The sequence below is a fragment of the Neoarius graeffei genome, chromosome 2 (genome assembly GCF_027579695.1).
Source record: "Neoarius graeffei isolate fNeoGra1 chromosome 2, fNeoGra1.pri, whole genome shotgun sequence".
In the NCBI taxonomy this organism is placed as follows: domain Eukaryota; kingdom Metazoa; phylum Chordata; class Actinopteri; order Siluriformes; family Ariidae; genus Neoarius; species Neoarius graeffei.
This window is the reverse complement of record NC_083570.1, coordinates 109,516,182-109,532,662: the sequence shown is the minus strand read 5'-3', so window position 1 is coordinate 109,532,662 and position 16,481 is coordinate 109,516,182.

Genomic DNA, 16,481 nt, shown 5'->3' with positions numbered 1-16,481 from the left:
AGACCCATTTTCTTATTGAGTTTTCTCTACTCTATTTTGCCTTCATCTTCCAAACATCCTATTAAAACTTTATTTTTAATGACGCATTGTTCAACCTCACTTTGGCTTTCAGGATTGCTTGCTTATTTAATAATTTGTTTATTTATTTATTTATTTATTTATTTGTTAATGACTTATAACCCTCTATCACCTCTTTGGAGTGTATAGAAATAGGGACATGATTTACAATTAGATGTTAGTGGCAGAGATCAGGATAAAGTTTCATTCATATATACCCCTCTTAGGAATCATTTATTACATTGGTTTTGACATTTTATTTCTCTGCTTGTTATATTCATTCATTCATTCATTCATTCATCTTCAGCAGTGATGGGAATCACGGCGTTAGAATAAACGGCGTTACTAACGGTGTTACTTTTTTTTAGTAACGAGTAATCTAACTAATTACTTTTTACATCGTTATAACGCCGTTCCCGTTACTTACAATAAAATACTATGCGTTACTTTATTAAAGCTGTTCTCATCTGTCACGCTGCTCGTTCAGCCTTTCTTTACTCTGCTTTCGTGTGGGGCGGGGAGACACGAGACAACGGCACAGTAAGCCAATCAGAGTAGATTTGGACAACATATGTAGGTAGGCCACGCCTACTGCGCGCTCTTTCAATCAGAAGACCCAGCGATGGCGAGCGGTCAGCCCAGCACTGCGCTTTCACATTGGAAATACAGCCATTACTTTTCATTACTTGAAATAAAAGGCAAGAGTGTTTACATGCAATGCACATTATGTCAAGGAACAAAGCATTTGTCCTCGTCAGTGGCCAGTAATTAGTAACATAATTTTAATAACTGCAAAAATATATTACATTTGATAGATGTCTTATCTCACATTGTCCCACAAAAATATTAATATAGTGTAGATAATGTTACTAATTGGTTCTGTTAAGTGTCCATTTCAGTCATTAAACACATTTAACATTCACTTTTATTATGATTACACTAATTGAATTTGATTTTTTTTTGAGGGGGAACAAAATGTAACGGAATAATTACTTTCCCTGGTAATTAGTTACTTTTATGACAAAGTAACTCCGTTACTAACTCAGTTACTTTTTGGTAAAAGTAACTAGTAACTATAACTAATTACTTTTTGAAAGTAACGTGCCCAACACTGATCTTCAGTAATCACTTTATCCTAAGCCGGGTCATGCTGGATCCAGAGCCAATCCTGTCAACACTTGGCACAAGGTGGGAAAATGCTTTTGCTAAAGTCATCAGATGAAAATTGTACACCTACAGGTCAACTCAACTTAAAGTACGTTTCCAACATCACAGCAACAGCAGGGTTCTCTTGCTTCCTGAGATTTCAGCATGCTTGCTCAGGGTTTCAGTGATTGAATGCACTTATTAGCGCATCTGTCCATAAGACTGATGAGTTGTTGCTATGGCGAGTCCGTCGTTCGTCCATCATCCACAATTCAGTTGAATCGTATCTCCTCCGTCAATTCTCCATGGATTTCCATTCCAAATGTTTTGTTTGAAATAACTCATCATTCCACACAAAATTTGGTCATTGTTTTGCTTTTTTTTTTGCTAACAAGTTAGTAATTAGACTAAATTAATAAATTTTCCAGGCCTCTTACTAGAATTGTATCTCCTCTCTCATTTCTCATCTGACTCCAGGTCTGATCAATGTTTTGGGTAGATCTTCCCTTGAGGAACAAAACTTGGTTGACTGATTATTTATTTTCCTGTTGGAAACAATTTGTTTACAACTTTGTTTATTTCCAGTTTAATCATGTCTCCTCCCTTAGTTCTCAATGGATTTCAGTTCTGATTGTTTTATTTGAAAGAACTAGACCTTCTGCACAACACTTGGTCATTGTATTGTCAATTTTTTGCTCACAAATTAGTCATTAGGTCAACTTAATACATTTTCTTCTGACTAGAATTGTATCTCCTTTCACATTTATCATGCGAATTCAGTTCTGATCAATGTTTTGGGGAACAAAATTTAGTCCTTTGTTGATTTTCCTGTTGTAAACAGTTTGTCATGGTTGGTCCTCTCTCACATCATCACATTTTGGTTCTGTTTGATGTTTTGGTCATCATGGTTGTTTTGATGGCAGGCCAGATGCGCTACTACATCCTTGATGTTCTTGTTTCCATTCCTGTTTGAACATCCCATGTCTCTATCTTTTCAGCACACTAAAGACCTACAGTACCAGTCAAAAGTTTGGACACACCTTGTAGTGTATATCTTCAACTAATATCTAAGACAGCAGGCTTGAATTGTACATTTGTTGTTGTTGTTGTTGTTGTTGTTGTTGTTGTTGTTGTTGTTGTGCATATTGTGGCATTGATGAGAAAGCAGTTTGACTTGGGAGAGGGAAAAAAATATTTGGCAAACAGCACAAATACAGGCTTGGTGATTAGCTATAGGAACTAAACTGGACAGCTGAAATCAGTGACAAAGCACACCAGCCTTCAGCTGAACATGAACGATACATAAATTGTGTGGAATAAAACAAGCAAAGAGCAATTAATCTAGCAAAACACCAAAATTAAACATTAGTGTAACATGCAGCCAAGGGGAATTATGGGTATGCAAATTAGCGCCTGCTTCAGCAGGACACAACAACATTGTTGGACGTTTTTATGTTGCTCTGGATTAGAGCTTCTGAGAAAATTACTAAATGTTAAATGGTGTGTGTGTGTGTGTGTGTGTGTGTGTTTAATGCTAGCTTTGCATATACTCTATGTGAAATTGCAAAGATACCACAGGCAAACATTTTATCGACAGCGTAACCAACATCAGAAATGTCAACATGCAGTAAATACATGTTTTAAAACCTACAATAATCTGGTTTGAAGTGGTTCTTTATCCATGTCCTAGTTTAGACCAGTGTTTCTCAACCTACATCCTATGAAATACTACTGCATTGTTCATTTTTGTTCTCCTGGCTCAAAAGCACCTGACTTGGTTCGAGAAGGGTTTCATCATTTTATTGTAATTATCTGCTGAGTTACATCAGATGTGGTCGAGTTGGAGAAATATATTATCACCACAGTTTATATAATAAAACTACAATACAGTGTGGTATTTAGGCAACATTCAGCAAAGAGTTTCGCCAAAGAAACTGGCAGGTAACAGCAGGCAAAAAGTCTTGTGTAAAATATTTTTGAAATGAGTTTAACATACTGTTAATCACAAGTCGGTGGGAGTGTGTGTCATTATGGTGAACCTAATCACAGCATCCAAATAAGCTGTGATAAGCTGAGTCTCCATAATTAACATGGCTATGAACAGAAGCCAGGCCTAATCATGACAGTATCAAAATATCTCTTTCTCTCTCTCTCTCTCTCTCTCTCTCTCTCTCTCTCGGCATCATTCACCCCCAGTGGTGTTTATTAGCACAATCATTTCTCCTCCACTGAAGCTTATCATTTGTTGAAATGCGTGTCTAATGCATCACAGTCCCCGGTTATGGGCACAAAAAATTGGCTCCAAGTCTCCAGCTACATTTATTATTCCACCCTTGAGTGAACATTTTGCCTATTTATTTATCTATTTGTTTGTTTCTTTGTCAGAGTTTGTCTCTTAACTTAAATTTAGTGATGCATACCGGTACTGGCATCATGTATCAGCGCAATACCATGGCTATTTACTCATACTTATGAAAAACAATCAAATTCCAACATCCAATACCATGTGATCTGATATACCGTAACATGCTGCTCTGTAAACATTTACCTTTACTTGGTTTGGAAAAACGTGGGATCGATGCATTCCTGCCTAAATTGCTGACACAAGATAGAGGATATTCACAACTTTCCCATACTCTGACCTTTCCCATGATTCATTGCTGCGTCATAGCAGAAGCTGGGACCTTTCTTCCGCTCCACTGTGTTGACATTTGTAGCTAACGCTGACTGCTAGATCAAAGATGGTTACATGGGTCAGATTTTCTGACATGCTCTGGTAATAATATGATCAAAGTGCCCATCTGTCTACCCTCACGGAATCGATAAATGACATGAAGTTGTGGCCCGACATCAGTTACGCTGACATTGTCAATTATTTTATTCTTAGTGAGGGCACTGATGGCGAGTAGCGAAGGAAATACAAAAGCACAGAGGTGTACAATTATCTACAGAGTATAAAATTGGCAAAAGAGAAATGTGTAAAAGAGAGGGTGAGTTTGTTTGCTTAAAGGCTGAGTTTGAGCCTAGCCAGAGCAAAAAAAAAAAAAAGGGAAATCCTGTAGTCATGCAGCAGCTATCATCTGGAAAGCAGTGTTGTAGTTGAGTCACTAAACCTTGAGTCTGAGTTCAGTCTAGAGTCCCCAGTGTTCAAGTCATTAAAAAAAATTTTGAGTCGAGTCCGAGTCGAGTCCAGTATTGATCCAAGTCGAGTCCAAGAACAAGACTCCATCTGCACCATTTGATAGTGGCTGTTTCAGCACCATTACCATAAGTTTCTTCCTGAACATGATGTATGAACAGGTGAATCTGCCTTCTCTTTATCAGGGAATGTGAAGTGTTCTGTCAGAGATGGTTGGGAGATGGATGTAAGTGCAGAAGATGTGTTTATTAATATGAGCGAAGACAGTAAACAATCCAGAATGGCAGGCAAAATCATAAAACAGTGAAACAGGCAGTAGGTTGAGCTAGGCATAAACTGGTGATCGTAGACTTGGCAGAGTCAAAGACGAGAAACAGGAAATCAGGGATCAGGAAAACAAACAAGGAAATAAGGCTCAGTAATGTGTCATCAATGCAACTCGATACTTCACAAATTAAGTGTGTTTTCACAGTTTTTATATCAGTGTGCTGATTGCACCTTAATCCTGTGCAGGTGTGAGTCGTTTATGGTGCATGAGAGAGTCCGCTTGGCGCTTGCGCTGTCTGGAGTATGCCCAAGAGTCTATCTGATGCACGGGCCAAAGCTCACAGGTGTGATACTCATCTCATCTCATCTCATCTCATTATCTCTAGCCGCTTTATCCTGTTCTACAGGGTCGCAGGCAAGCTGGAGCCTATCCCAGCTGACTAAGGGCGAAAGGTGGGGTACACCCTGGACAAGTCACCAGGTCATCACAGGGCTGACACATAGACACAGACAACCATTCACACTCACATTCACACCTACGGTCAATTTAGAGTCACCAGTTAACCTAACCTGCATGTCTTTGGACTGTGGGGGAAACCGGAGCACCCGGAGGAAACCCACGCGGACACGGGGAGAACATGCAAACTCCACACAGAAAGGCCCTCACCGGCCATGGAGCTCAAACCCGGACCTTCTTGCTGTGAGGCGACAGCGCTAACCACTACACCACCGTGCCGCCCTAGATATAAATATCTTATGCCAAATTATTATGGCATGTTACTAAAAGGAAAGAAAAAATCTGAGTCCTTGTCTCCAATTTACAAGTCCGAATGCAGTCAATGCACAAGTCCGAGTCCAAGTCTGAGTCATCAATGCTCAAGTCCAAGTCGAGTCCTTAAAATTGGGGCATGAGTCAGACTCAAGTACTACAAGCCTGCTGGAAGGTAAGCTATGTCAGAGTAGAGCGATTGGATTATTGTATTGGTTTACTAATAATGTATTGTTTACATATTGTAAGTCGCTTTGGACAAAAGCGTCTGCCAAATACCAGAATCATAACTCTAACCATATTAATCATAAGCACCTAGCTCTAGTCTAATAGAACTCTACAAGCCTACTGTACCATAATGTCTCTTGTATAGGCTCAAGAAGCAAAAGCTCGGTCAGAGAAGTACAGGCTAACCATTTTAGCACAGGTGCAAATGCTGTCAAACTTTCGAAACAATAAACACACCATACTTAAGTAGTTCCTTGTCTATTTATTTGTCTAGGCTTCTTCAACTTCTTAACTCCCCTGATCATTTCAGATATTGGATGGTATTTGTAGGCTATTTGTTTAAACAAGTACTTCAGCTTAAGTAGATGGCAGCTTTTTAGAGGAAGTAAATGACTTCAAATATCCGGGGTCATGGGTTCAGAGTACTGAGCAAGATATCAAGGTTAGAAAAGCGTTGGCATGGAAGGCATGCAACAAACTAAATAAAACATGGAATTCTAACCTCCCAAGGCCCCTGAACGTAAAGCTGTTCCAAGCCACAGTTGAAAACATGCTGCTACGTGGTTGAGACCTGGACCATTACAAAGAAAATCAGGAAAGCCTTGGATGGGTGTTACACCAGAATGTTGAGCAGTTTTGAATGTGAGCTGGAACTCACATATGACCAATAAAGAACTATACGGTGACATTCATTGTTTCATTATCATTATTTGCCGTGAAGATCTCATTCTCATTTCATTATCTCTAGCCGCTTTATCCTGTTCTATAGGGTCGCAGGCAAGCTGGAGCCTATCCCAGGTGACTACGGGCAAAAGGTGGGGTACACCCTGGACAAGTCGCCAGGTCATCACAGGGCTGACACATAGACACAGACAACCATTCACACTCACATTCACACCTACGGTCAATTTAGAGCCACCAGTTAACCTAACCTGCATGTCTTTGGACTGTGGGGGAAACCGGAGCACCCGGAGGAAACCCACGTGAACACGGGGAGAACATGCAAACTCCGCACAGAAAGGCCCTCGCTGGCCACGGGGCTCGAACCCGGACCTTCTTGCTGTGAGGTGACAGCACTAACCACTACACCACTGTGCTGCCGTAGAGCATACATTTATTTTTAATTTGTTTGTGAACAAAAATCACTTTTGGTCGAATAATAAAAATGATCTTCACGGCACGCGGCACGGTGGTGTAGTGGTTAGCGCTGTCGCCTCACAGCAAGAAGGTCCGGGTTCAAGCACCGTGCCCGGCGAGGGCCTTTCTGTGTGGAGTTTTGCATGTTCTCCCCGTGTCCGCGTGGGTTTCCTCCGGGTGCTCCGGTTTCCCCCACAGTCCAAAGACATGCAGGTTAGGTTAACTGGTGACTCTAAATTGACCGTAGGTGTGAATGTGAGTGTGAATGGTTGTCTGTGTCTATGTGTCAGCCCTGTGATGACCTGGCGACTTGTCCAGGGTGTACCCCGCCTTTTGCCCGTAGTCAGCTGGGATAGGCTCCAGCTTGCCTGCGACCCTATAGAACAGGATAAAGCGGCTAGAGATAATGAAATGAGAATGAGATCTTCACGACAAATAATGATAATGAAACAATGAACAAATGTCCATGATTTATACAACTGACCATAGTATATGACTGAAATATGTTTATTTTGAATTTAAAACTGCAAAACAGGGTTTTGTGTAATAACACATGTGCATAACATTCGCACTTTGCCATGATGAATGATAATCAATGCTGTGAAAGCTTAAGTCCCAACACAAGTGTGCATGTGTCATACTCCTCATGCTGATCCGCAGCAGTGGATGTGAGAAGGTCACTCATTAATCACTGGGTAAGCTAAAAGAGGAAGTCAGCACTCCGTCAAATGCTGCATCAACAAATCAACAAACCATTTCTTGGAGAAAGGCGAGTCTTTTTACTCCAGGAAGGGAAACTCCAACTGTATGTGGACAAAAAAATGTCCATTTACTTTTGCACTAGTTTGAATGTTTGGGGTGGAATCCATAATCTTGGTGGCAACAGGCTGAGAAGGTATAACCAGACAGGTCCCTGGCTACATATTCCCCAGATATTCCCAAGTCAATGGTGAGATACACTCACTGACCACTTTATCAGGAACGCCCACCCATCCACCTGCTGTTTGATGCAGTTCTGTGATCAGCCAATCCCTTGACAGCAGCACAATGCATCAGATCATGCAGATACAAATCAAGAGCTTCAGTTTCATTTCATGTACTTCCTTCTTTCCAGGAAGTACATGAAATGAAACAAAAATATATTAGTAGAGCGTCAGCTACAATTATCGACAGTTCATAATTATCGACACCTTTTCAGATTTACCAATAAAACCAATCTTACGAAGGTGAGTTTCAGTTCCAGCAGTTATTATTGGTTAAGTAATCAACCGGAAGACCCACCTCGCCCTTTGATCTTGTCGTCTAATGACGCAGCTCATTACCTGAGATGGAATTTTTTTAAATACGATCAGCAATTTGAGGAAAACCCGGATGTTATCATCGCAGGTAAGCATGGTGGAAAGATCATGGACATGTTTTTCCTGATCAAATTCACTGATATTTCATGATCTCCTTGTCGAAACCTACTTTGTTTCTTACTCTTTCATTTGACGGTCACCATTTTGTATCTAAACGCGCGTTTGAGAAGACACATGAGGTGTTGATAAAAGTGATCACTTTCACTGGTGTCCACCATTATCGACACCCTGTGGAATTAAGTGACATTTACAACTGTTATGTTGTAGTCTGGCTAACACGACTTCAAAGCTCTACGAGCTACTGGTCTGGCCAAGATATTCAGCCCAACCATTTCCCAGAGCCCGTGGTTGACCCGCCTCCCTGAAATGCCTCAGTTTGCTACTGGTCGAAGCCAGAAAAGGCTGTGACGAAGCTTAAACCAATCACATCACTCTTTCCTCTGACGTATGTGATGCGACGATAGGATTCTCGCTGAGCCCCATTGATTTGGCTACTAGCGGGGCTAACTGGTAGATTAAACTCTTACCGAAGCCGATCGGGAGCAAGGCGAAAACGTCCTTCCTTTCAATAAATACCTCCAGGGCTGCTCTTTGCTCCGTTTTCAATGAGAACTTCCCGTTGAATGCTTTCAATACAGCATGATTCTGTAAACAATCTATGGCTTCCGGTCGCAGTTCTACTACGTCACTGCCTTGAACACGCCTCTACCCAGGGCCGTTGGAGACGCTCAAAGTTGATTGGCTCCCGATTTTTCCGGAGCTTGGAAGAGCTGGAGATAGCTTGCCTGGCCAGACTAAGCTCGCAACAGGCCCTCGTGTTGCGTCACGCTTAGGATGGGCGGGCCCAGGCTAGTTATGTTGTTACTTTGTGTAACATTGTTGAAGTAGATGAAGTACTTAAAAAAATAAATAAAAGTGCTGTGATTTATAATTCTGTACATAGCGTGTTAGTTATCAATAACTTCAGTTTTAACCCTGATGTTCCTGGTGACGGGATACTGCGTGCGTTTGGTTGTCACTTCTCACCAGTGTTTGTTGCATTTTCTTGCAACCTTTGTGATCACACTTATAGCACACCTGCTTTTTACCTGCACAAGCCCTCTTCTTTTTCTCCTGCACCGTGACTGTGGCGAGTGAGTCTCGACCTCCTTGCTTCATCTCTGTCACCAGTCTGGACTGTTGAAAGCGCAGCTCACTGACTTTCACTGTCTCACACTTTCTAGCTGGGTCGTGTCGTGAGTTTTGTGTTGGCTAACACATGTGCTCTGAGTTAACCTTGTGTTGCTGTGTGGCACATTTTCTGTCATGATAGCTGCTGTGGAGTTTCAGCACCCGTTTCTGTTTATGGCCTGGAGTTGTGCTGCGTATTTTGGTATTTTACCACCTGGAAATGCAACTTACAGCGTCTTGCAAAAGTATTCACCCAATTGGTGTTTGTCCTGTTTTGTCGCATTACAAGCTGGAATTAAAATTGATTTTTGGAGGATTAGCACCATTTGGAGGATTAGCACCATACATACATCTCATCGTTCATTAACACACTGAATTCAGGGACCGCACATCTCACTTTACCTCGCTCATTTGCACTATTCTGCACTACCTCATCTTAACAGCTGCTAGTTTGTTTATTCTGCTTATTTCATGTTTCATGTTTACCTGCTATACCTCAAGTGCCCTTGACTGTTTGGTTATTTGAACCAATTTATGTGTGTGTGTGTGTGTGTGTGTGTATACATGAGTGTTTAGTCTATGTCTAGTTCATATCTAGAGTGTTTATAGTATACTGTTTATATTGTCTGTTTGAGTGTTTAGTCTGTGTGTAGTTCTTATCTAGTGTTTACACTGTTTATATTGTCTGAGTGTTTAGTCTAGTTCCTATCTAGAGTGTTTATACTGTTTATATTGTTTTTTTTCAGTTATTCTATTTTTATTTATTGCATTGCCTGTTTGCATCGTGGGTCAGAGAGGACTGATATTTCATCTGTGCTGTATGTCGAGCATGTATAGCATATTTGACAATAAAGTTGACTTGACTTGACTTACACAGCAACAAATCATCTTCAACTCAATGGCCACTTTATTAGGAATACTTTTGTGCGCGCACACACACACACACACCACGTGTTCACCATTAGCATGTTAGCATGCTAGCGATAGCATATTGGCATGCTACCTGTTATATATTAGTATGCTATCTGTTAGCATATTAGCCTCAGCTTGTTAGTATGCTAACAGTTTTTTTGATTGATTGATTGATTGATTGATTGATTGATTGATTGATTGATTGATTACTTTATTCTGAACAATAAAGAAGAAAGATATAAAAATCAAAATTTAAATAAATTTAAAAAAATACAATAATCAAAACATCATCATAAACAAACAGAATAGCGTAGCCACAAGGCGATAACATAATGTTCAGAAAGGATTAGGAAGAAGTACCGTAATAACTTATCCAATCCTAACCCTCTATACCACCGCTAATCAAATGTCACTTTCCACCATAATAAACTATATATACAAAAGAAAACAAAAGCAATAAACAAAAAAGAAAACATACCAACATACCAAAACATACCGACATGGTATAATATCGACCAAATCAAATCATATATACAGATACTTATGTTATGCATATAGACACACATACAATGCATATATACAGTACATACATAGTATACACATACCTATAACTATACACTAAATACAAGAAGACCAGTCACAGACTTGCTCTCAATTTCATCATCACCTATATAGTCTGCCTGTCCTCATTCTCATATATTTTTATTAACATGTTTTTATATAATTTTTTAAACAGTTTTATGTTGGTGCTATTTTTGAGTTCATTTTCCAGACCATTCCACAATTTCACCCCACAGACTGTTATGCACATACTTTTCAGAGTTGTTCTAACATTTACTCTCTTAAAATTCATTTCCCCTCTCAGGTTATACCCACCCTGCCTTTCCATAAACTTATTTTGTACCTCACCCGGAAGAAGGTTATGTCTTGCTTTATACATAATTTGTGCAGTCTTGTGTTTAACCAGATCCGTGAATTTCAGAGTGTGTGCTTTTACGAATAATGCGTTTGTATGCTCAAGATATCCCATATTATTGACAATTCTTATTGCTCTTTTTTGTAATGTGCATAACGGCTGCAGGTTAGATTTGTAGGTATTACCCCATATCTCCACACAGTAGCTCAGATATGGAAGTATGAGTGCATTATACAGAGTATGTAGTGATTTATAGTCCAGAATGTGTCTTGATTTCCCCAAAATTGCAGTAATCTTTGCTATTTTTGCTTTAACATGATTAATATGCGGTTTCTAGCAGACTTTATGATCAACAATCACACCCAGAAATTTTATTTCATAAACTCTTTCTATGGTTATGTTGTCAATTTTCAATTCAACTTGAGGGTTCGACTTATATTTTCCGAATAACATAATCTTTGTTTTACTCAAATTCAATGACAATTTGTTTACATTAAACCACTGTGGCAGCGGGGGCGTGGTCAAGCGCCGGTCTGTGACAGGAGGGTGGAGCCGGGGAAGGTGAGTGGCAGAATCGCTACACCTGACTGTAATTAACCTGTGTTTGTGTGTGTTTTCCCAGTAACCACTCCCTATTTAAGGAGGCAGAGAGAGAGGAGAGGGAGCGCAACCCGGGTCCAGACGAGTGTGTGTGTGTATGAATGAGATTACTTAGACTGAAAAGTTGTGAAAATAAATCGCCTTATCTGCCTCCAAGCGTTGTCCTGCCATCCTTTGTGCTCCACCCACACTCGATACGCTCTACAGTGGTGCTGAAACCCGGGATTAAGGTGGAGCACCAACACAGCAGCCCCATGGAATCCTCCCCGTTCGCGGACTTGGTCTACGCCCTCGCCACGGCTCAGCAGAGCCAGCACCAGGCACTTGTCACGCTCCGAAAGGAGCAGGAGCGCCGCTTCGAAGCCCTGGTGCTGGCCCAGCAGGAAGATCGCGAGGTGTTCCGGCATCTCCTCGCGTCGGCGGAGTCCACCAGCGCCCCGGCCGCGGGCCCGTCTCCCCTCACCTTGACCAAGATGGGCCCGCAGGACGACCCCGAGGCTTTCATCATATTGTTTGAGCAGGTCGCCGAAGCCTCGGGGTGGCCGATGGAGCAGCGCGCTGCGCGCCTCCTCCCCCTCCTGACGGGAGAGGCGCAGCTGGCCGCACTACAGCTCCCCGCTGACCGCAGGCTGGCCTACGCCGACCTTCGCCGGGCTGTCCTCCAGTGCGTGTACAAGGGGCTACATATCAGGCGTTGGTGGATTCAGGTTGCAATCAGACCTCGATCCGCCAAAGCCTGGTGCAAGACGAGGCATTGGGGGGAGCACAAGGGGTGAAGGTGTTGTGTGTGCACGGGGATATTCACAGCTACCCGTTGGTGTTGGTCCACATACATTTCAGAGGGGAAAAATCGATAGTGAAGGCGGCGGTTAATCCTCGCCTTACCCACTCTTTGATCTTGGGGACTGATTGGCCGGGATTTCGGGGTTTAATGGCACGCCTAGTAAAGAGTGGGTCCTGCCGGTTAACAGGGGAAGGTCCCGGTGTCGCTTTGGCTGGAGCTGCGGTTACAGAGCCGTCTACGTCATCTCCGCGACAGAGTGAGGAGCCACCGGCCCCTCCTCTTTCTATTGGGGAATCCCTCACGGATTTCCCACTGGAACAATCGCGAGACGAGACTCTGCAACACGCGTTTGACCAAGTGAGAGTAATCGATGGTCAGACGCTCCAGCCGAACGCCACCCCGTCCTTCCCCTATTTTTCCATTTTGAAGGATAGGTTATACCGAGTGACGCAGGACACTCAGACGAAAGAGCGAGTCACCCAATTGTTAATTCCAAAGAGCCGCCGGGAATTGGTATTTCAGGCGGCTCACTTTAATCCCATGGCTGGACACCTCGGGCAGGATAAGACACTCGCCCGGATAATGGCCCGATTCTATTGGCCGGGGATTCTCGGCGACGTCCGTAAGTGGTGTACGGCGTGCCGCGAATGCCAGTTAGTAAATCCAGCGGCCATTCCAAAAGCGCCCTTGCGCCCCCTACCATTAATCGAGACCCCGTTCGAAAGAATTGGGATGGATCTCGTTGGGCCATTAGATCGGTCAACACGAGGGTACCGCTTTATATTGGTTCTGGTGGACTATGCAACACGATACCCGGAAGCGGTGCCTCTTCGCAATATCTCAGCACGCAGTATTGCGGAGGCCCTCTTCCACGTCATCTCCCGGGTTGGAATCCCGAAAGAGATTCTGACTGAACAAGGCACCTCGTTTAGGTCACGAACACTGAGCGAACTGTATGGGCTACTGGGTATTAAGCCGATCCGCACCAGCGTTTATCACCCACAGATGGACGGTTTAGTTGAACGGTTCAATCACACCCTCAAGAATATTATCAAAAAATTCGTAAGTGAGGACGCATGTAACTGGGATAAGTGGCTCGAACCCTTGTTGTTTGCAGTGCGAGAGGTCCCCCAAGCCTCCACGGGATTCTCCCCGTTTGAATTATTATATGGGCGTAAGCCGCGTGGCATCTTAGATGTACTGCGGGAAAATTGGGAGGAGGGACCTTCACAGAGCAAAAACGAAATTCAGAACGTTATGGATCTGCACGCAAAACTCCACACGCTCACCCACCTAACTCAGGAGAATTTGCGGCAGGCCCAGGAACGGCAAGCCCACCTGTACAACAAGGGCACGCGCCTTAGAGAGTTCACTCCGGGAGATAAGGTACTCGTCCTGTTGCCCACGTCGAGCTCCAAATTAATCGCCAAGTGGCAAGGACCCTTTGAGGTCACACGGCGAGTCGGGGACGTCGACTATGAGGTTAGGCGAACGGACAGGGAGGGGGCACTACAGATCTACCACCTCAATCTGCTGAAACTCTGGAATGAGGAGGTCCCCGTGGCGTTGGTGTCGGTAGTTCCGGAGAAGGCGGAGCTGGGGCCGGAGGTCCAAAAAGGGTCATTGGCATCACGTACCTCTCCGGTCCCCTGTGGAGACCACCTCTCCCCGACCCAACTCACGGAGGTCACCCAGTTGCAGGCCGAGTTTTCGGATGTGTTCTCGCCCCTGCCCGGTCACACTAACCTCATAGAACACCACATAGAGACGCCCCCGGGGGTGGTAGTGCGGAGCTGTCCTTATAGATTACCTGAACACAAAAAAAAGGTGGTTCGGGAAGAACTTCAGGCCATGCTCGAAATGGGCATCGTCGAGGAGTCCCACAGTGACTGGAGCAGCCCGGTGGTCTTGGTTCCCAAGGCCGACGGCTCGGTCCAGTTCTGTGTGGACTATAGAAAAGTCAACACGGTGTCTAAATTCGACGCGTACCCAATGCCTCGTATTGATGAGCTGCTCGATCGACTAGGCACGGCTCGCTTTTACTCGACACTGGATTTGACGAAGGGATATTGGCAGATCCCCTTGACTCCATTATCCCGGGAAAAAACGGCCTTTTCCACACCGTTCGGCTTACACCAGTTTGTCACACTTCTTTTTGGGCTGTTTGGGGCGCCTGCTACGTTTCAGCGGCTGATGGACCGGGTCCTCCGGCCCCACGCCACCTATGCGGCCGCTTACCTAGACGATATCATCATTTATAGTAATGATTGGCAGCGGCACCTACAACACCTGAGGGCCGTTCTTAGGTCGCTGAGGCGGGCGGGACTCACTGCCAACCCGAAGAAGTGTGCGATTGGGCGGGTGGAAGTACGGTATCTGGGCTTCCACTTGGGCAACGGGCAGGTGCATCCCCAAATTAATAAGACAGCAGCGATTGCGGCCTGCCCGAGGCCCAAGACCAAAAAGGGGGTGAGACAGTTCCTGGGGCTGGCTGGCTACTATCGTAGGTTTATACCTAATTATTCGGACGTCACCAGCCCGCTGACTGACCTCACTAAAAAGGGGGCGCCAGATCCGGTCCGGTGGACGGAGCAGTGCCAGCGGGCTTTCTCTGAGGTAAAGGCTGCACTGTGTGGGGGGCCACTTTTACACTACCCTGACTTCTCTCTCCCTTTTTTGTTGCAGACCGATGCATCGGACAGAGGGCTGGGGGCCGTTTTGTCCCAGCAGGTGGAGGGGGAGGACCGCCCAGTCCTATACATCAGCCGGAAGCTGTCAGTGCGTGAGGGGCGCTACAGCACAATTGAGAAGGAGTGCCTGGCGATCAAGTGGGTGGTCCTCGCCCTCTGTTACTACCTGCTGGGGCGCTCTTTCACCCTCTGTTCGGACCACGCGCCCCTCCAGTGGCTCCACCGCATGAAAGATGCCAACGCGCGGATCACCCGTTGGTATCTGGCACTCCAACCCTTCAACTTCAAGGTGGTCCACAGGCCGGGTGCGCAGATGGTCGTGGCGGACTTCCTCTCCCATCAAGGGGGGGGAGTCGGCTGCGGACCGGACGGGCGCCCGGCCTGAGTTGGGCGGTGGGGGTATGTGGCAGCGGGGGCGTGGTCAAGAGCCGGTCTGTGACAGGAGGGTGGAGCTGGGGAAGGTGAGTGGCAGAATCGCTACACCTGACTGTAATTAACCTGTGTTTGTGTGTGTTTTCCCAGTAACCGCTCCCTATTTAAGGAGGCAGAGAGAGAGGAGAGGGAGCACAACCCGGGTCCAGACAAGTGTGTGTGTGTATGAATGAGATTACTTAGACTGAAAAGTTGTGAAAATAAATCGCCTTATCTGCCTCCAAGCGTTGTCCTGCCGTCCTTTGTGCTCCACCCACACTCGATACGCGCTACAACCACCTTTTTAATTTATTCATTTCGGTTGTGATTGTTTCCATAAGCTGCTGTGCATTGTCCCCGGCGCAAAAGATGTTTGTATCATCAGCAAATAATATGCATTTCATTATACTTGATACATTACATAAATAATTAATGTACAATATAAACAGTTTAGGACCTAAGACAGACCCTTGCGGTACTCCACATGTTATGGGCAAATACTCAGATGTGTGATCTCCAATGTTTACAAATTGTTGCCTGTTACTTAAGTAGCTTCTCACCCAGTCCAAACCAAGCCCTCTGATACCATACCTCTCTAATTTTTTGAATAGAATGTCGTGATTTATTGTATGCTGGCACGGTGGTGTAGTGGTTAGCGCTGTTGCCTCACAGCAAGAAGGTCCTGGGTTCGAGCCCCGGGGCCGGCGAGGGCCTTTCTGTGTGGAGTTTACATGTTCTCCCCGTGTCCGCGTGGGTTTGCTCCGGTTTCCCCCACAGTCCAAAGACATGCAGGTTAGGTTAACTGGTGACTCTAAATTGACCGTAGGTGTGAATGGTTGTCTGTGTCTATGTGTCAGCCCTGTGATGACCTGGCGACTTGTCCAGGGTGTACCCCGC